At 58.3% G+C, this 21,360-nt stretch overlaps 3 pseudogenes; all 3 read right to left on the reverse strand.

Moving 5' to 3' along the window:
- Positions 1 to 4,450: 4,450 nt before the first annotated feature.
- On the reverse strand, positions 4,451 to 4,542 carry LOC123629119 (annotated as a pseudogene).
- Positions 4,543 to 10,467: 5,925 nt separating this feature from the next.
- LOC123629120 lies at positions 10,468 to 10,559 on the reverse strand (annotated as a pseudogene).
- Positions 10,560 to 16,504: 5,945 nt separating this feature from the next.
- Positions 16,505 to 16,596, reverse strand: LOC123629121 (annotated as a pseudogene).
- Between the last annotated feature and the right edge of the window lie 4,764 nt (positions 16,597 to 21,360).

The raw sequence follows: 21,360 nt of genomic DNA on the forward strand, positions 1-21,360 counted from the left end.
TCCCTCGCTCCACCGGTGGCTCCAGTATGAACTTTATGTCCCAGAACTTGATTCTGCTCTCCCTTTTAGTAGTAGGACGGTGACCACTGCACCGGCACCGGCACCCCCCCACACCAGCAGCCCCCCCGCCCCCCTACCCCCACACCGCCACCACCACGACCACCACCATAATTTTTCTATACCTTGTTCGATTGGGGGATTTCTTTTTTGTTGTTGTTGAGGCAGAGTCTCCCTCTGTTGCCCGGGCTAGACTGAGTGCCGTGGTGGCAGCCTAGCTCACCGCAACCTCAAACTCCTGGGCTTCAGCGATCCTACTGCCTCAGTCTCCCGAGTATCTGGGACTACAGGCATGCGCCAGCATGCCCGACTAATTTTATGTGTGTGTGTGTTTGTGTGTGTGTGTGTGTGTGTGTGTGTGTGTGTGTGTGCGTGCGTGCGTCTGTGTGTGTGTCGGTGTACATGCATATACCGGAATGTGGCCCGACTGCAGTGACACCAGCTATGTTAAGTCGTTCTCTGGGTAGGGAAAGAACTTAACCGGATAGGCCCCATCGATCGCTTGTCTGTTCTGATAGTTTCGTGGCAGCCGTTTCTTGCCCCTTTCTTTTCTCTCTCTGTCTCTCTCCCCCGCCCCCACCCCCACCCCCAAATTCTTTCTAAGAAGACATTTAGGATGTCAGATTCTGGCCACGTGTCCCCCTGGGCACAGGGGGCCAGCAAAGACAAAGGTCTTTGGTACCAAGTGTTCATTCCACGGTGACAGATATTGCCACGCTTCTACTGTCCGGGCCTTGAGATCGTCAGTGGGTCAACTGTGAAACTCCCTGTACTCGACTTCCCTCTCGGGTAGGTCCCCGTCCCAACCCGCCGGCTCCTAGCACACACCCAGTGTCACTCTCTCCTCTCGGGATAAAGTTCCAGATGATCCGATCCGCTCCAAGGAGGAAGGGGAGCTGACCGGGCCGCCCACTGTGCGCCCCACCCCCACCCCTCCCCACCCCCGTCATAGGGTCCCTTCTTTTCAGGCTGACACTGGCACCGGTTGTCGGGTGTCACCTAGCGGCCACTCTGATCAGCCATCGTGATCGCGGAAAGCCAGGTGACGTTGGGAGTTTAAGAGCTGACTCCCCGGGGCGGGGTGGGGGCTGGAGGGCGGGGCGTGGTTCGGATCAGCGGCGGGGAGTAGAGCACGACCGGTCCCACTCCCTTCTTCCTGGGCCCGCAGCTCTGGGCCCCGCCCGAGGCAGCCCTCGCCTCTGGCGGCTCTCCGCCCACCCGCCCTGTTGTCTGCGGGAGGGGCCCCTCCTCCCGCTCCCTGCCTCCTCCCGGGACCATAGGCCTGTGCCCCTAGGTTTTTTTTTTTTTTTTACCCTTGTGTTTGTCTGTGTTTTATCTTGTTTTGTAGGCTTACTGAATATCATCTCGGATAAAAATTTAAATCACAGAATGCCTCATATTATATAACAAGACGTAGCGTTTTATCCTACGCCGAGAACGATGCGTTTTTCTCTTCGGGTCCATTTTCCTGTCCTGGAAGAAATACGAAGTTGCCCGTGATCCTTCCCCCATCATCTTCCAGTTTCCTCGACTCGGAAACACTGTGAACACGACGTATTCGATCGTATAATCTCTGCGTGTGCACGTGGGCGCCCATACCTATTTCTTTTCGGCACCGGGCTCATATCTTTTGGCACCTAGGGGGGAAAAAAGAAGAAACCAAAAAGGGACAGAAAGATGTTCAGTCCTTTTACGCTCTCCTCCCCCAACCCCCCCAACTTCTGGGAACTCGTAGTCTGGCCTATGTCCCCACGGCAGGTTAAATCTTTTCTTAAAACTCCCAAGGGGTCCCCTGCCCCCCAGGTGGGTGGCCGGCAGAGTTCACAGGCTTTGCTTTTGGCAGAGCCTGGACCATTGAAATCATTAACCTCAATCATTGCTAAAGCTGAGAACCACACGCTCCCCCCACCCATCCCTACCCACCCCCATCCCCCGCCTCCCGCGCCCTTTAAAAGCTCTCTATTTCTGCCTAGCCCTCTGTTCGGGAAGTTTGGGGGTTTGAGATGGGAAGGTCTACCTCATTTCCTCCTTTACCGGCCAAATAGACTCCCTCTTTCCTTCCTCCTCACACAGCTTGTCCTCGCTATTTGCCTCGTGGGCAAGCGGCCGAGTTTTCGGTAACACCGAGACTTCTAAGCTGTGTCGTCGGTCTTCTTTTCTTTTTACTTTCTTTCCTCTTTTCTTTTTCTGTCTTTTTTTTTTTTTTTTTTTTTTTTTGAGACAGGATTCCTTTCACTCTGTCCTCTCCCAGCCAGGCCGCCTTGGCCTGATTGTAGCTCACGGCAAGCTCCAAATCCAGGGCTTAAGTGATCCTCTCTGCCTCAGCCTTGTGAGCAGTTGGGACTATAGGCAGATGCTGCCACACCAGGCAAAATTTTTCTTTTTTTATATTTTGTTGGTAGAGACGAGGTCTCATCGTGTTACCCAGGCTGGTCTCCGGCTGCTGGGCTCAAGTCATGCTCCCGTCTCTGCCTCCCAAGTTGCTGGGGTCACAGGCATGAGCCACCGTGGCCAGCCAGGTTATTGAAAGGCGATCACTTTGCTATCCTGATACGAAACCCCAAATGTGCGAGTGTAAGGCACCAGACGGAGGGAGTCCCCGCACCACATTGTCACGGCCGTTGAGGGTGGCTCACGAAAAAGCTGGGATGGGGGTACACGGGAGTGATCAAGGGGATATATTCTAGTGGGATAGCGGAAATATAGAATGTCCTGAAAAACACCAAGTGTCAGAATGCCACAGCAGTCAGTGGCTCACAAGCTTCCGTTCCATTGTGTCATGGTAGGCGGCTTACTTTTCTCCTCCTCCCTCGGGATGAGTAAAGCCTGACATAGAAAATGTCTACGTCTCATCCAAATCCGTCAAGACGATGGAAGGGGGAACTGGGAGAGGAATAAAGAAAAAACCAGGAAGAAGCAAATCCAGGGAGAAGGGGGACGAGGAGGAGCAGGAGGAAACTGCCTCCCCTGCCCCGGTGCTACCCAACGATACGTGAAGAATGGCCTCTTCCCTCCTCTCCCCCCCCCCCCGCAACTGTGCCTGGAGGTGTACCCTACGGCTACGGTCCTAAAAGAATGTATGACTACTTATAATAATGGAAGAAATGCGGTCTGATAGGTCTTTGTGCAGTGGGACACCTACCCGGCCAGGGCACTCACGGTGAATGGAGCTTGCAGGGCGGGCGGGAGGTTGCTCTGGGTGAGTCTGTGAGTTAGAGCGCCCCTCGTCCTGGGAAACGGGGTGCGGCCGGAAGGGCGGCCGCCCCCTCGCCCGTCACGCAACGCACGTTCGTGGGGAACCTGGTGCTAAACCATTCGTAGACGACCTGCTTCTGGGTCGGGGTTTCGTACGCAGCAGAGCAGCTCCCTGGCTGCGATCTACTGAAAGTCAGCCCTCGACACAAGGGTTTGTCCCGGCGGGCGGGTGCGCGCGCGCGCGCGCGTCCGGCCGGCCGGCGGCGGCCCCTCGGGGCGCGGGTCTCCCCGGGTCCGTCGGTCACCGCCTCCTCGGCCCCTCCCGTCGCTCCGGCCCTCCGCGCTGCCTCGGCCCCTCCCGCGCCAGGGCTAAGGCGGGGCGGGGGGGGGTGCGCGCGCGGGCACGCGGTGTGTCGGTCGGGGGCGCCGGGGAAGGTGGAGGGGGCGGCCCTCCCCTCCCCTCCCCTCCAGGCCGCGCCCGGAGTCACGCCTCGGGGTGGACCCCGACCCCCACCACGCGGCCTCCTCCCCGAGCGACCCGCCGGGGCTCGTCCTCCGGGCTGGGACCGGGGTTCCCGGGAGGAGCGCGATGGTCGGTGGGTGGGGGAGACGGGGCGACCGAGGCGCCGGCGGGGGAGGGGCCGCGCCGGTCTGGCCGCCGCGGCCCTCTCCGTCGCCGCGGGGGCGGAAGGGGTGGCCCTCCGGTCGGGGGACCGGCCGGTCCCCCCCGCCCTTCTTTCCCCCGAGAGTCGGGGTCGACCAGGAGGCCGGCGGGCCCCCGTGAGGGTAGGACGGCGGGGACCCGCTGTCTCCGCGCTCGCGCCCCCGCCGGCGCCGCGCGCGGACGCCGCGGTACGCGGGGTCGACCAGATGTCCCCGTCACACTCAGTCTCGGCGGGACCGCGGCCGGGGCCGGGCTCCTCGACGCTATGCCAGCGGTCACCGCCAGAGGGCTCCGTCCTCGCGGACTTCTCCACTCTTTTCTTTTCGTCTCCCTCCTCCCGCCCCGTCCCCGCCCCCCCCCTCCCCCCCCCCCCGCCCGCTAGCTCGCTCGCTCGCTCCTTCTTCCTTGCTTCGCTTCCAACCCCCCCCCCGCCCCCTGTTTTCCTCCGCACGCGCGCAGTTATCAGGCTCACGAACTCTCCCGGGGACCTGGCGTGACTTTCATCGCAAACCGCCCCCCCCAATCATGGTTTCACGTCACGCGGGGGATGTGCCGACACAGCAGGAGGCACACCTCACACGTGCGTGTGAACACGCAATCACCACGTTTATGAACTGGAAAGGGATCTGTCGGGTGTGACTTTGCGATCACTTCCCCTCCCCCCACCCCCCGCTGAGAATGAGTTTCCCCGGCCTCCTGTGGCCGCCTGGTAATCGCCTGCAGACGCCGTGACCCGGGTCCGCCACAGGTTGCCCTCGGCTTCCCTTCGCGCAGTGCCCTGGGGTCCACCAGATGTCTCTGGCCAATTGGGGCCGTAGTGTGCCCTTGACGGTGTGGTCACTAGGTGTCGCTCCGCGCTCAGTATTCTTCCTTCTCGCTGTGACTTTGGTCTCTTTTGTTCAAAACTTCTTTCTTCCTTCCTCTTTTTCCCTGTTTCCATTCTCCCTTTTTCATCTCTTTCTCTCTTTTTGTTGCTTTTTTTCGCGGCACATGGGTGATGTGTGTGTGTGTGGGTGGGTGTGTGTGTGTGAGAAACGCGGCGTGAGGGAGAAGACACATCTCACACGTGCACGGGAACACCCGATCGTCACGCTTCAGAGTACCGACCGATGGATCTGGTACCGAATTTTTAATAGTTTTCTTCTCTCTCTCTCTCTCTCTCCCTCCCTCTCTCTGTCTCTCTCTCTCCCCCCCTCCCTCCCTCTCTCTCCCTCTCTCTCTCCCCCGTGTCTCTCTCCCCCCCTCCCCCTCGCCCTCTTCTTCTCCCTCTCCCTCTCCCTCTCTCTCCCCCTCTCCCTCTCCTCCTCCTTCTCTTCCCTCCCTCCCTCCCTCCCTTCTCTCTCCCCCTCTCCCTCTCCTCCTCCTACTCTTCCCTCCCTCCCTTTCTGTCTCTGTCACTCTCGCCCTGTCTCCTTCTCTCCCTCTGTCTCTCTCTCTCTCTTTCTTTTCTTTCTCTTTCTTCTTTTCTTTCTCACAGGGTCTCGTTCTGTGTCCCTCGCTAGAGTGGCGTGGCGTCAGTCTAGCTCACAGCAACCTCAAACTCCTCGACTTAAGCGATCCTTCTGCCTCAGCCTCCCGAATACCTGGGAATACCGGCACGTGCCACCGTGCCCGGCTAAGGTTGTTTATATCTATTTTTAATTTCCAGATAATTTATTTCTCTCTCTTTGTAGGGACGGGGAGGGGCGGGCGGGGCGGCGGCGGTGTCTCGCTCTTGCTGAGGCTGGTCTCCAACTCCTGACCTTGAGCGATCCTGCCGCCACGGCCTCCCAGAGTGCTAGGATTACAGGCGGAGCCACTGCGCCCGGCCGTTTTTTTCTATTTTCTATTTTTTTTTCTTTTAATTAGTTAAGACTGACGGTGAGCACTGCTTGCCTGTGTTACTCCCTAGAGCTGACGGGTGAAGTCCCCAGCCTGTATCCCGGGGGGCCGTATGTCTCTTTATTACAAAAACATCGCTTGACTTTACCCCCCTGCGACGCCCCCGCCCCCACCCCCCACCCCCACCCCCGACCCACAACCAGGGACAACGGTGTGTACGTCCTCATCGACACATTATTTATGGGCATTGGGGGAGGGGGCAGCAAAGGAAATACTGGTCCTGTAGAAGAAACATTCCCTCGCTCCACGGTGGCTCCAGTATGAACTTTATGTCCCAGAACTTGATTCTGCTCTCCCTTTTAGTAGTAGGACGGTGACCACTGCACCGGCACCGGCACCCCCCACACCAGCAGCCCCCCCGCCCCCCTACCCCCACACCGCCACCACCACGACCACCACCATAATTTTTCTATACCTTGTTCGATTGGGGGATTTCTTTTTTGTTGTTGTTGAGGCAGAGTCTCCCTCTGTTGCCCGGGCTAGACTGAGTGCCGTGGTGGCAGCCTAGCTCACCGCAACCTCAAACTCCTGGGCTTCAGCGATCCTACTGCCTCAGTCTCCCGAGTATCTGGGACTACAGGCATGCGCCAGCATGCCCGACTAATTTTATGTCTGTGTGTTTTTGTGTGTGTGTGTGTGTTGTGTGTGTGTGTGTGTGTGCGTGCGTGCGTCTGTGTGTGTGTCGGTGTACATGCATATACCGGAACGTGGCCCGACTGCAGTGACACCAGCTATGTTAAGTCGTTCTCTGGGTAGGGAAGAACTTAACCGGATAGGCCCCATCGATCGCTTGTCTGTTCTGATAGTTTCGTGGCAGCCGTTTCTTGCCCCTTTCTTTTCTCTCTCTGTCTCTCTCCCCCGCCCCCACCCCCACCCCCAAATTCTTTCTAAGAAGACATTTAGGATGTCAGATTCTGGCCACGTGTCCCCCTGGGCACAGGGGGCCAGCAAAGACAAAGGTCTTTGGTACCAAGTGTTCATTCCACGGTGACAGATATTGCCACGCTTCTACTGTCCGGGCCTTGAGATCGTCAGTGGGTCAACTGTGAAACTCCCTGTACTCGACTTCCCTCTCGGGTAGGTCCCCGTCCCAACCCGCCGGCTCCTAGCACACACCCAGTGTCACTCTCTCCTCTCGGGATAAAGTTCCAGATGATCCGATCCGCTCCAAGGAGGAAGGGGAGCTGACCGGGCCGCCCACTGTGCGCCCCACCCCCACCCCTCCCCACCCCCGTCATAGGGTCCCTTCTTTTCAGGCTGACACTGGCACCGGTTGTCGGGTGTCACCTAGCGGCCACTCTGATCAGCCATCGTGATCGCGGAAAGCCAGGTGACGTTGGGAGTTTAAGAGCTGACTCCCCGGGGCGGGGTGGGGGCTGGAGGGCGGGGCGTGGTTCGGATCAGCGGCGGGGAGTAGAGCACGACCGGTCCCACTCCCTTCTTCCTGGGCCCGCAGCTCTGGGCCCCGCCCGAGGCAGCCCTCGCCTCTGGCGGCTCTCCGCCCACCCGCCCTGTTGTCTGCGGGAGGGGCCCCTCCTCCCGCTCCCTGCCTCCTCCCGGGACCATAGGCCTGTGCCCCTAGGTTTTTTTCTTTTTTTTTCACCCTTGTGTTCGTCTCTCTTTTATCTTGTTTTGTAGGCTTACTGAATATCATCTCGGATAAAAATTTAAATCACAGAATGCCTCATATTATATAACAAGACGTAGCGTTTTATCCTACGCCGAGAACGATGCGTTTTTCTCTTCGGGTCCATTTTCCTGTCCTGGAAGAAATACGAAGTTGCCCGTGATCCTTCCCCCATCATCTTCCAGTTTCCTCGACTCGGAAACACTGTGAACACGACGTATTCGATCGTATATCTCTGCGTGTGCACGTGGGCGCCCATACCTATTTCTTTTCGGCACCGGGCTCATATCTTTTGGCACCTAGGGGGGAAAAAAGAAGAAACCAAAAAGGGACAGAAAGATGTTCTGTCCTTTTACGCTCTCCTCCCCCAACCCCCCCAACTTTTGGGAACTCGTAGTCTGGCCTATGTCCCCACGGCAGGTTAAATCTTTTCTTAAAACTCCCAAGTGGTCCCCTGCCCCCCAGGTGGGTGGCCGGCAGAGTTCACAGGCTTTGCTTTTGGCAGAGCCTGGACCATTGAAATCATTAACCTCAATCATTGCTAAAGCTGAGAACCACACGCTCCCCCCACCCATCCCTACCCACCCCCATCCCCCGCCTCCCGCGCCCTTTAAAAGCTCTCTATTTCTGCCTAGCCCTCTGTTCGGGAAGTTTGGGGGTTTGAGATGGGAAGGTCTACCTGATTTCCTCCTTTACCGGCCAAATAGACTCCCTCTTTCCTTCCTCCTCACACAGCTTGTCCTCGCTATTTGCCTCGTGGGCAAGCGGCCGAGTTTTCGGTAACACCGAGACTTCTAAGCTGTGTCGTCGGTCTTCTTTTCTTTTTACTTTCTTTCCTCTTTTCTTTTTCTGTCTTTTTTTTTTTTTTTTTTTTTTTGAGACAGGATTCCTTTCACTCTGTCCTCTCCCAGCCAGGCCGCCTTGGCCTGATTGTAGCTCACGGCAAGCTCCAAATCCAGGGCTTAAGTGATCCTCTCTGCCTCAGCCTTGTGAGCAGTTGGGACTATAGGCAGATGCTGCCACACCAGGCATAATTTTTCTTTTTTTATATTTTGTTGGTAGAGACGAGGTCTCATCGTGTTACCCAGGCTGGTCTCCGGCTGCTGGGCTCAAGTCATGCTCCCGTCTCTGCCTCCCAAGTTGCTGGGGTCACAGGCATGAGCCACCGTGGCCAGCCAGGTTATTGAAAGGCGATCACTTTGCTATCCTGATACGAAACCCCAAATGTGCGAGTGTAAGGCACCAGACGGAGGGAGTCCCCGCACCACATTGTCACGGCCGTTGAGGGTGGCTCACGAAAAAGCTGGGATGGGGGTACACGGGAGTGATCAAGGGGATATATTCTAGTGGGATAGCGGAAATATAGAATGTCCTGAAAAACACCAAGTGTCAGAATGCCACAGCAGTCAGTGGCTCACAAGCTTCCGTTCCATTGTGTCATGGTAGGCGGCTTACTTTTCTCCTCCTCCCTCGGGATGAGTAAAGCCTGACATAGAAAATGTCTACGTCTCATCCAAATCCGTCAAGACGATGGAAGGGGGAACTGGGAGAGGAATAAAGAAAAAACCAGGAAGAAGCAAATCCAGGGAGAAGGGGGACGAGGAGGAGCAGGAGGAAACTGCCTCCCCTGCCCCGGTGCTACCCAACGATACGTGAAGAATGGCCTCTTCCCTCCTCTCCCCCCCCCCCGCAACTGTGCCTGGAGGTGTACCCTACGGCTACGGTCCTAAAAGAATGTATGGCTACTTATAATAATGGAAGAAATGCGGTCTGATAGGTCTTTGTGCAGTGGGACACCTACCCGGCCAGGGCACTCACGGTGAATGGAGCTTGCAGGGCGGGCGGGAGGTTGCTCTGGGTGAGTCTGTGAGTTAGAGCGCCCCTCGTCCTGGGAAACGGGGTGCGGCCGGAAGGGCGGCCGCCCCCTCGCCCGTCACGCAACGCACGTTCGTGGGGAACCTGGTGCTAAACCATTCGTAGACGACCTGCTTCTGGGTCGGGGTTTCGTACGCAGCAGAGCAGCTCCCTGGCTGCGATCTACTGAAAGTCAGCCCTCGACACAAGGGTTTGTCCCGGCGGGCGGGTGCGCGCGCGCGCGCGTCCGGCCGGCCGGCGGCGGCCCCTCGGGGCGCGGGTCTCCCCGGGTCCGTCGGTCACCGCCTCCTCGGCCCCTCCCGTCGCTCCGGCCCTCCGCGCTGCCTCGGCCCCTCCCGCGCCAGGGCTAAGGCGGGGCGGGGGGGGGGGTGCGCGCGCGGGCACGCGGTGTGTCGGTCGGGGGCGCCGGGGAAGGTGGAGGGGGCGGCCCTCCCCTCCCCTCCCCTCCAGGCCGCGCCCGGAGTCACGCCTCGGGGTGGACCCCGACCCCCACCACGCGGCCTCCTCCCTGCGCGACCCGCCGGGGCTCGTCCTCCGGGCTGGGACCGGGGTTCCCGGGAGGAGCGCGATGGTCGGTGGGTGGGGGAGACGGGGCGACCGAGGCGCCGGCGGGGGAGGGGCCGCGCCGGTCTGGCCGCCGCGGCCCTCTCCGTCGCCGCGGGGGCGGAAGGGGTGGCCCTCCGGTCGGGGGACCGGCCGGTCCCCCCCGCCCTTCTTTCCCCCGAGAGTCGGGGTCGACCAGGAGGCCGGCGGGCCCCCGTGAGGGTAGGACGGCGGGGACCCGCTGTCTCCGCGCTCGCGTCCCCGCCGGCGCCGCGCGCGGACGCCGCGGTACGCGGGGTCGACCAGATGTCCCCGTCACACTCAGTCTCGGCGGGACCGCGGCCGGGGCCGGGCTCCTCGACGCTATGCCAGCGGTCACCGCCAGAGGGCTCCGTCCTCGCGGACTTCTCCACTCTTTTCTTTTCGTCTCCCTCCTCCCGCCCCGTCCCCGCCCCCCCCCCCCCCCGCTAGCTCGCTCGCTCGCTCCTTCTTCCTTGCTTCGCTTCCAACCCCCCCCCCCGCCCCCTGTTTTCCTCCGCACGCGCGCAGTTATCAGGCTCACGAACTCTCCCGGGGACCTGGCGTGACTTTCATCGCAAACCGCCCCCCCCCAATCATGGTTTCACGTCACGCGGGGGATGTGCCGACACAGCAGGAGGCACACCTCACACGTGCGTGTGAACACGCAATCACCACGTTTATGAACTGGAAAGGGATCTGTCGGGTGTGACTTTGCGATCACTTCCCCTCCCCCCACCCCCCGCTGAGAATGAGTTTCCCCGGCCTCCTGTGGCCCGCCTGGTAATCGCCTGCAGACGCCGTGACCCGGGTCCGCCACAGGTTGCCCTCGGCTTCCCTTCGCGCAGTGCCCTGGGGTCCACCAGATGTCTCTGGCCAATTGGGGCCGTAGTGTGCCCTTGACGGTGTGGTCACTAGGTGTCGCTCCGCGCTCAGTATTCTTCCTTCTCGCTGTGACTTTGGTCTCTTTTGTTCAAAACTTCTTCTTCCTTCCTCTTTTTTCCCTGTTTCCATTCTCCCTTTTTCATCTCTTCTTCTCTCTTTTTGTTGCTTTTTTCGCGGCACATGGGTGATGTGTGTGTGTGTGGGTGGGTGTGTGTGTGTGAGAAACGCGGCGTCAGGGAGAAGACACATCTCACACGTGCACGGGAACACCCGATCGTCACGCTTCAGAGTACCGACCGATGGATCTGGTACCGAATTTTTAATAGTTTTCTTCTCTCTCTCTCTCTCTCTCTCCCTCCCTCTCTCTGTCTCTCTCTCTCCCCCCCTCCCTCCCTCTCTCTCCCTCTCTCTCTCCCCCGTGTCTCTCTCCCCCCCCTCCCCCTCGCCCTCTTCTTCTCCCTCTCCCTCTCTCTCTCTCTCCCCCTCTCCCTCTCCTCCTCCTTCTCTTCCCTCCCTCCCCTCCCTCTCTCTCTCTCTCCCCCTCTCCCTCTCCTCCTCCTACTCTTCCCTCCTCCCTTTCTGTCTCTGTCACTCTCGCCCTGTCTCCTTCTCTCCCTCTGTCTCTCTCTCTCTCTTTCTTTTCTTTCTCTTTCTTCTTTTCTTTCTCACAGGGTCTGGTTCTGTTGCCCTCGCTAGAGTGGCGTGGCGTCAGTCTAGCTCACGGCAACCTCAAACTCTCGACTTAAGCGATCCTTCTGCCTCAGCCTCCCGAATACCTGGGAATACCGGCACGTGCCACCGTGCCCGGCTAAGGTTGTTTATATCTATTTTTAATTTTCCAGATAATTTATTTCTCTCTCTTTGTAGGGACGGGGAGGGGCGGGGCGGGGCGGCGGCGGTGTCTCGCTCTTGCTGAGGCTGGTCTCCAACTCCTGACCTTGAGCGATCCTGCCGCCACGGCCTCCAGAGTGCTAGGATTACAGGCGGGAGCCACTGCGCCCGGCCGTTTTTTCTATTTTCTATTTTTTTTTTTTTTTAATTAGTTAAGACTGACGGTGAGCACTGCTTGCCTGTGTTACTCCCTAGAGCTGACGGGTGAAGTCCCCAGCCTGTATCCCGGGGGGCCGTATGTCTCTTTATTACAAAAACATCGCTTTGACTTTACCCCCTGCGACGCCCCCGCCCCCACCCCCACCCCCACCCCCCGACCCACAACCAGGGACAACGGTGTGTACGTCCTCATCGACACATTATTTATGGCATTGGGGGAGGGGGCAGCAAAGGAAATACTGGTCCTGTAGAAGAAACATTCCCTCGCTCCACCGGTGGCTCCAGTATGAACTTTATGTCCCAGAACTTGATTCTGCTCTCCCTTTTAGTAGTAGGACGGTGACCACTGCACCGGCACCGGCACCCCCCACACCAGCAGCCCCCCCGCCCCCCTACCCCCACACCGCCACCACCACGACCACCACCATAATTTTTCTATACCTTGTTCGATTGGGGGATTTCTTTTTTGTTGTTGTTGAGGCAGAGTCTCCCTCTGTTGCCCGGGCTAGACTGAGTGCCGTGGTGGCAGCCTAGCTCACCGCAACCTCAAACTCCTGGGCTTCAGCGATCCTACTGCCTCAGTCTCCCGAGTATCTGGGACTACAGGCATGCGCCAGCATGCCCGACTAATTTTATGTGTGTGTGTGTTTGTGTGTGTGTGTGTGTGTGTGTGTGTGTGTGTGTGTGTGCGTGCGTCTGTGTGTGTGTCGGTGTACATGCATATACCGGAACGTGGCCCGACTGCAGTGACACCAGCTATGTTAAGTCGTTCTCTGGGTAGGGAAAGAACTTAACCGGATAGGCCCCATCGATCGCTTGTCTGTTCTGATAGTTTCGTGGCAGCCGTTTCTTGCCCCTTTCTTTTCTCTCTCTGTCTCTCTCCCCCGCCCCCACCCCCACCCCCCAATTCTTTCTAAGAAGACATTTAGGATGTCAGATTCTGGCCACGTGTCCCCCTGGGCACAGGGGGCCAGCAAAGACAAAGGTCTTTGGTGCCAAGTGTTCATTCCACGGTGACAGATATTGCCACGCTTCTACTGTCCGGGCCTTGAGATCGTCAGTGGGTCAACTGTGAAACTCCCTGTACTCGACTTCCCTCTCGGGTAGGTCCCCGTCCCAACCCGCCGGCTCCTAGCACACACCCAGTGTCACTCTCTCCTCTCGGGATAAAGTTCCAGATGATCCGATCCGCTCCAAGGAGGAAGGGGAGCTGACCGGGCCGCCCACTGTGCGCCCCACCCCCACCCCTCCCCACCCCCGTCATAGGGTCCCTTCTTTTCAGGCTGACACTGGCACCGGTTGTCGGGTGTCACCTAGCGGCCACTCTGATCAGCCATCGTGATCGCGGAAAGCCAGGTGACGTTGGGAGTTTAAGAGCTGACTCCCCGGGGCGGGGTGGGGGCTGGAGGGCGGGGCGTGGTTCGGATCAGCGGCGGGGAGTAGAGCACGACCGGTCCCACTCCCTTCTTCCTGGGCCCGCAGCTCTGGGCCCCGCCCGAGGCAGCCCTCGCCTCTGGCGGCTCTCCGCCCACCCGCCCTGTTGTCTGCGGGAGGCGCCCCTCCTCCCGCTCCCTGCCTCCTCCCGGGACCATAGGCCTGTGCCCCTAGGTTTTTTTCTTTTTTTTTCACCCTTGTGTTCGTCTCTCTTTTATCTTGTTTTGTAGGCTTACTGAATATCATCTCGGATAAAAATTTAAATCACAGAATGCCTCATATTATATAACAAGACGTAGCGTTTTATCCTACGCCGAGAACGATGCGTTTTTCTCTTCGGGTCCATTTTCCTGCCCTGGAAGAAATACGAAGTTGCCCGTGATCCTTCCCCCATCATCTTCCAGTTTCCTCGACTCGGAAACACTGTGAACACGACGTATTCGATCGTATATCTCTGCGTGTGCACGTGGGCGCCCATACCTATTTCTTTTCGGCACCGGGCTCATATCTTTTGGCACCTAGGGGGGAAAAAAGAAGAAACCAAAAAGGGACAGAAAGATGTTCTGTCCTTTTACGCTCTCCTCCCCCAACCCCCCCAACTTTTGGGAACTCGTAGTCTGGCCTATGTCCCCACGGCAGGTTAAATCTTTTCTTAAAACTCCCAAGTGGTCCCCTGCCCCCCAGGTGGGTGGCCGGCAGAGTTCACAGGCTTTGCTTTTGGCAGAGCCTGGACCATTGAAATCATTAACCTCAATCATTGCTAAAGCTGAGAACCACACGCTCCCCCCCACCCATCCCTACCCACCCCCATCCCCCGCCTCCCGCGCCCTTTAAAAGCTCTCTATTTCTGCCTAGCCCTCTGTTCGGGAAGTTTGGGGGTTTGAGATGGGAAGGTCTACCTGATTTCCTCCTTTACCGGCCAAATAGACTCCCTCTTTCCTTCCTCCTCACACAGCTTGTCCTCGCTATTTGCCTCGTGGGCAAGCGGCCGAGTTTTCGGTAACACCGAGACTTCTAAGCTGTGTCGTCGGTCTTCTTTTCTTTTTACTTTCTTTCCTCTTTTCTTTTTCTGTCTTTTTTTTTTTTTTTTTTTTTTTTTTTTGAGACAGGATTCCTTTCACTCTGTCCTCTCCCAGCCAGGCCGCCTTGGCCTGATTGTAGCTCACGGCAAGCTCCAAATCCAGGGCTTAAGTGATCCTCTCTGCCTCAGCCTTGTGAGCAGTTGGGACTATAGGCAGATGCTGCCACACCAGGCAAAATTTTTCTTTTTTTATATTTTGTTGGTAGAGACGAGGTCTCATCGTGTTACCCAGGCTGGTCTCCGGCTGCTGGGCTCAAGTCATGCTCCCGTCTCTGCCTCCCAAGTTGCTGGGGTCACAGGCATGAGCCACCGTGGCCAGCCAGGTTATTGAAAGGCGATCACTTTGCTATCCTGATACGAAACCCCAAATGTGCGAGTGTAAGGCACCAGACGGAGGGAGTCCCCGCACCACATTGTCACGGCCGTTGAGGGTGGCTCACGAAAAAGCTGGGATGGGGGTACACGGGAGTGATCAAGGGGATATATTCTAGTGGGATAGCGGAAATATAGAATGTCCTGAAAAACACCAAGTGTCAGAATGCCACAGCAGTCAGTGGCTCACAAGCTTCCGTTCCATTGTGTCATGGTAGGCGGCTTACTTTTCTCCTCCTCCCTCGGGATGAGTAAAGCCTGACATAGAAAATGTCTACGTCTCATCCAAATCCGTCAAGACGATGGAAGGGGGAACTGGGAGAGGAATAAAGAAAAAACCAGGAAGAAGCAAATCCAGGGAGAAGGGGGACGAGGAGGAGCAGGAGGAAACTGCCTCCCCTGCCCCGGTGCTACCCAACGATACGTGAAGAATGGCCTCTTCCCTCCTCTCCCCCCCCCCCCCCGCAACTGTGCCTGGAGGTGTACCCTACGGCTACGGTCCTAAAAGAATGTATGGCTACTTATAATAATGGAAGAAATGCGGTCTGATAGGTCTTTGTGCAGTGGGACACCTACCCGGCCAGGGCACTCACGGTGAATGGAGCTTGCAGGGCGGGCGGGAGGTTGCTCTGGGTGAGTCTGTGAGTTAGAGCGCCCCTCGTCCTGGGAAACGGGGTGCGGCCGGAAGGGCGGCCGCCCCCTCGCCCGTCACGCAACGCACGTTCGTGGGGAACCTGGTGCTAAACCATTCGTAGACGACCTGCTTCTGGGTCGGGGTTTCGTACGCAGCAGAGCAGCTCCCTGGCTGCGATCTACTGAAAGTCAGCCCTCGACACAAGGGTTTGTCCCGGCGGGCGGGTGCGCGCGCGCGCGCGCGTCCGGCCGGCCGGCGGCGGCCCCTCGGGGCGCGGGTCTCCCCGGGTCCGTCGGTCACCGCCTCCTCGGCCCCTCCCGTCGCTCCGGCCCTCCGCGCTGCCTCGGCCCCTCCCGCGCCAGGGCTAAGGCGGGGCGGGGGGGGGGGTGCGCGCGCGGGCACGCGGTGTGTCGGTCGGGGGCGCCGGGGAAGGTGGAGGGGGCGGCCCTCCCCTCCCCTCCCCTCCAGGCCGCGCCCGGAGTCACGCCTCGGGGTGGACCCCGACCCCCACCACGCGGCCTCCTCCCCGCGCGACCCGCCGGGGCTCGTCCTCCGGGCTGGGACCGGGGTTCCCGGGAGGAGCGCGATGGTCGGTGGGTGGGGGAGACGGGGCGACCGAGGCGCCGGCGGGGGAGGGGCCGCGCCGGTCTGGCCGCCGCGGCCCTCTCCGTCGCCGCGGGGGCGGAAGGGGTGGCCCTCCGGTCGGGGGACCGGCCGGTCCCCCCCGCCCTTCTTTCCCCCGAGAGTCGGGGTCGACCAGGAGGCCGGCGGGCCCCCGTGAGGGTAGGACGGCGGGGACCCGCTGTCTCCGCGCTCGCGCCCCCCGCCGGCGCCGCGCGCGGACGCCGCGGTACGCGGGGTCGACCAGATGTCCCCGTCACACTCAGTCTCGGCGGGACCGCGGCCGGGGCCGGGCTCCTCGACGCTATGCCAGCGGTCACCGCCAGAGGGCTCCGTCCTCGCGGACTTCTCCACTCTTTTCTTTTCGTCTCCCTCCTCCCGCCCCGTCCCCGCCCCCCCCCCCCCCCCCCGCTAGCTCGCTCGCTCGCTCCTTCTTCCTTGCTTCGCTTCCAACCCCCCCCCCGCCCCCTGTTTTCCTCCGCACGCGCGCAGTTATCAGGCTCACGAACTCTCCCGGGGACCTGGCGTGACTTTCATCGCAAACCGCCCCCCCCAATCATGGTTTCACGTCACGCGGGGGATGTGCCGACACAGCAGGAGGCACACCTCACACGTGCGTGTGAACACGCAATCACCACGTTTATGAACTGGAAAGGGATCTGTCGGGTGTGACTTTGCGATCACTTCCCCTCCCCCCACCCCCCGCTGAGAATGAGTTTCCCCGGCCTCCTGTGGCCGCCTGGTAATCGCCTGCAGACGCCGTGACCCGGGTCCGCCACAGGTTGCCCTCGGCTTCCCTTCGCGCAGTGCCCTGGGGTCCACCAGATGTCTCTGGCCAATTGGGGCCGTAGTGTGCCCTTGACGGTGTGGTCACTAGGTGTCGCTCCGCGCTCAGTATTCTTCCTTCTCGCTGTGACTTTGGTCTCTTTTGTTCAAAACTTCTTTCTTCCTTCCTCTTTTTTCCCTGTTTCCATTCTCCCTTTTTCATCTCTTTCTCTCTTTTTGTTGCTTTTTTCGCGGCACATGGGTGATGTGTGTGTGTGTGGGTGGGTGTGTGTGTGTGAGAAACGCGGCGTGAGGGAGAAGACACATCTCACACGTGCACGGGAACACCCGATCGTCACGCTTCAGAGTACCGACCGATGGATCTGGTACCGAATTTTTAATAGTTTTCTTCTCTCTCTCTCTCTCTCTCTCTCCCTCCCTCTCTCTGTCTCTCTCTCTCCCCCCCTCCCTCCCTCTCTCTCCCTCTCTCTCTCCCCCGTGTCTCTCTCCCCCCCCTCCCCCTCGCCCTCTTCTTCTCCCTCTCCCTCTCTCTCTCTCTCCCCCCTCCCTCTCCTCCTCCTTCTCTTCCCTCCCTCCCTCCCTCTCTCTCTCTCTCCCCCTCTCCCTCTCCTCCTCCTACTCTTCCCTCCCTCCCTTTCTGTCTCTGTCACTCTCGCCCTGTCTCCTTCTCTCCCTCTGTCTCTCTCTCTCTCTTTCTTTTCTTTCTCTTTCTTCTTTTCTTTCTCACAGGGTCTCGTTCTGTTGCCCTCGCTAGAGTGGCGTGGCGTCAGTCTAGCTCACGGCAACCTCAAACTCCTCGACTTAAGCGATCCTTCTGCCTCAGCCTCCCGAATACCTGGGAATACCGGCACGTGCCACCGTGCCCGGCTAAGGTTGTTTATATCTATTTTTAATTTTCCAGATAATTTATTTCTCTCTCTTTGTAGGGACGGGGAGGGGCGGGGCGGGGCGGCGGCGGTGTCTCGCTCTTGCTGAGGCTGGTCTCCAACTCCTGACCTTGAGCGATCCTGCCGCCACGGCCTCCCAGAGTGCTAGGATTACAGGCGGGAGCCACTGCGCCCGGCCGTTTTTTCTATTTTCTATTTTTTTTTTTTTTTAATTAGTTAAGACTGACGGTGAGCACTGCTTGCCTGTGTTACTCCCTAGAGCTGACGGGTGAAGTCCCCAGCCTGTATCCCGGGGGGCCGTATGTCTCTTTATTACAAAAACATCGCTTTGACTTTACCCCCTGCGACGCCCCCGCCCCCACCCCCACCCCCACCCCCGACCCACAACCAGGGACAACGGTGTGTACGTCCTCATCGACACATTATTTATGGCATTGGGGGAGGGGGCAGCAAAGGAAATACTGGTCCTGTAGAAGAAACATTCCCTCGCTCCACCGGTGGCTCCAGTATGAACTTTATGTCCCAGAACTTGATTCTGCTCTCCCTTTTAGTAGTAGGACGGTGACCACTGCACCGGCACCGGCACCCCCCCACACCAGCAGCCCCCCCGCCCCCCTACCCCCACACCGCCACCACCACGACCACCACCATAATTTTTCTATACCTTGTTCGATTGGGGGATTTCTTTTTTGTTGTTGTTGAGGCAGAGTCTCCCTCTGTTGCCCGGGCTAGACTGAGTGCCGTGGTGGCAGCCTAGCTCACCGCAACCTCAAACTCCTGGGCTTCAGCGATCCTACTGCCTCAGTCTCCCGAGTATCTGGGACTACAGGCATGCGCCAGCATGCCCGACTAATTTTATGTGTGTGTGTGTTTGTGTGTGTGTGTGTGTGTGTGTGTGTGTGTGTGTGTGTGCGTGCGTCTGTGTGTGTGTCGGTGTACATGCATATACCGGAACGTGGCCCGACTGCAGTGACACCAGCTATGTTAAGTCGTTCTCTGGGTAGGGAAAGAACTTAACCGGATAGGCCCCATCGATCGCTTGTCTGTTCTGATAGTTTCGTGGCAGCCGTTTCTTGCCCCTTTCTTTTCTCTCTCTGTCTCTCTCCCCCGCCCCCACCCCCACCCCCCAATTCTTTCTAAGAAGACATTTAGGATGTCAGATTCTGGCCACGTGTCCCCCTGGGCACAGGGGGCCAGCAAAGACAAAGGTCTTTGGTGCCAAGTGTTCATTCCACGGTGACAGATATTGCCACGCTTCTACTGTCCGGGCCTTGAGATCGTCAGTGGGTCAACTGTGAAACTCCCTGTACTCGACTTCCCTCTCGGGTAGGTCCCCGTCCCAACCCGCCGGCTCCTAGCACACACCCAGTGTCACTCTCTCCTCTCGGGATAAAGTTCCAGATGATCCGATCCGCTCCAAGGAGGAAGGGGAGCTGACCGGGCCGCCCACTGTGCGCCCCACCCCCACCCCTCCCCACCCCCGTCATAGGGTCCCTTCTTTTCAGGCTGACACTGGCACCGGTTGTCGGGTGTCACCTAGCGGCCACTCTGATCAGCCATCGTGATCGCGGAAAGCCAGGTGACGTTGGGAGTTTAAGAGCTGACTCCCCGGGGCGGGGTGGGGGCTGGAGGGCGGGGCGTGGTTCGGATCAGCGGCGGGGAGTAGAGCACGACCGGTCCCACTCCCTTCTTCCTGGGCCCGCAGCTCTGGGCCCCGCCCGAGGCAGCCCTCGCCTCTGGCGGCTCTCCGCCCACCCGCCCTGTTGTCTGCGGGAGGCGCCCCTCCTCCCGCTCCCTGCCTCCTCCCGGGACCATAGGCCTGTGCCCCTAGGTTTTTTTCTTTTTTTTTCACCCTTGTGTTCGTCTCTCTTTTATCTTGTTTTGTAGGCTTACTGAATATCATCTCGGATAAAAATTTAAATCACAGAATGCCTCATATTATATAACAAGACGTAGCGTTTTATCCTACGCCGAGAACGATGCGTTTTTCTCTTCGGGTCCATTTTCCTGTCCTGGAAGAAATACGAAGTTGCCCGTGATCCTTCCCCCATCATCTTCCAGTTTCCTCGACTCGGAAACACTGTGAACACGACGTATTCGATCGTATATCTCTGCGTGTGCACGTGGGCGCCCATACCTATTTCTTTTCGGCACCGGGCTCATATCTTTTGGCACCTAGGGGGGAAAAAAGAAGAAACCAAAAAGGGACAGAAAGATGTTCTGTCCTTTTACGCTCTCCTCCCCCAACCCCCCCAACTTTTGGGAACTCGTAGTCTGGCCTATGTCCCCACGGCAGGTTAAATCTTTTCTTAAAACTCCCAAGTGGTCCCCTGCCCCCCAGGTGGGTGGCCGGCAGAGTTCACAGGCTTTGCTTTTGGCAGAGCCTGGACCATTGAAATCATTAACCTCAATCATTGCTAAAGCTGAGAACCACACGCTCCCCCCACCCATCCCTACCCACCCCCATCCCCCGCCTCCCGCGCCCTTTAAAAGCTCTCTATTTCTGCCTAGCCCTCTGTTCGGGAAGTTTGGGGGTTTGAGATGGGAAGGTCTACCTGATTTCCTCCTTTACCGGCCAAATAGACTCCCTCTTTCCTTCCTCCTCACACAGCTTGTCCTCGCTATTTGCCTCGTGGGCAAGCGGCCGAGTTTTCGGTAACACCGAGACTTCTAAGCTGTGTCGTCGGTCTTCTTTTCTTTTTACTTTCTTTCCTCTTTTCTTTTTCTGTCTTTTTTTTTTTTTTTTTTTTTTTGAGACAGGATTCCTTTCACTCTGTCCTCTCCCAGCCAGGCCGCCTTGGCCTGATTGTAGCTCACGGCAAGCTCCAAATCCAGGGCTTAAGTGATCCTCTCTGCCTCAGCCTTGTGAGCAGTTGGGACTATAGGCAGATGCTGCCACACCAGGCAAAATTTTTCTTTTTTTATATTTTGTTGGTAGAGACGAGGTCTCATCGTGTTACCCAGGCTGGTCTCCGGCTGCTGGGCTCAAGTCATGCTCCCGTCTCTGCCTCCCAAGTTGCTGGGGTCACAGGCATGAGCCACCGTGGCCAGCCAGGTTATTGAAAGGCGATCACTTTGCTATCCTGATACGAAACCCCAAATGTGCGAGTGTAAGGCACCAGACGGAGGGAGTCCCCGCACCACATTGTCACGGCCGTTGAGGGTGGCTCACGAAAAAGCTGGGATGGGGGTACACGGGAGTGATCAAGGGGATATATTCTAGTGGGATAGCGGAAATATAGAATGTCCTGAAAAACACCAAGTGTCAGAATGCCACAGCAGTCAGTGGCTCACAAGCTTCCGTTCCATTGTGTCATGGTAGGCGGCTTACTTTTCTCCTCCTCCCTCGGGATGAGTAAAGCCTGACATAGAAAATGTCTACGTCTCATCCAAATCCGTCAAGACGATGGAAGGGGGAACTGGGAGAGGAATAAAGAAAAAACCAGGAAGAAGCAAATCCAGGGAGAAGGGGGACGAGGAGGAGCAGGAGGAAACTGCCTCCCCTGCCCCGGTGCTACCCAACGATACGTGAAGAATGGCCTCTTCCCTCCTCTCCCCCCCCCCCCCCGCAACTGTGCCTGGAGGTGTACCCTACGGCTACGGTCCTAAAAGAATGTATGGCTACTTATAATAATGGAAGAAATGCGGTCTGATAGGTCTTTGTGCAGTGGGACACCTACCCGGCCAGGGCACTCACGGTGAATGGAGCTTGCAGGGCGGGCGGGAGGTTGCTCTGGGTGAGTCTGTGAG

Source organism: Lemur catta, chromosome Y (assembly GCF_020740605.2).
Source record: "Lemur catta isolate mLemCat1 chromosome Y, mLemCat1.pri, whole genome shotgun sequence".
Lineage (NCBI taxonomy): Eukaryota > Metazoa > Chordata > Mammalia > Primates > Lemuridae > Lemur > Lemur catta.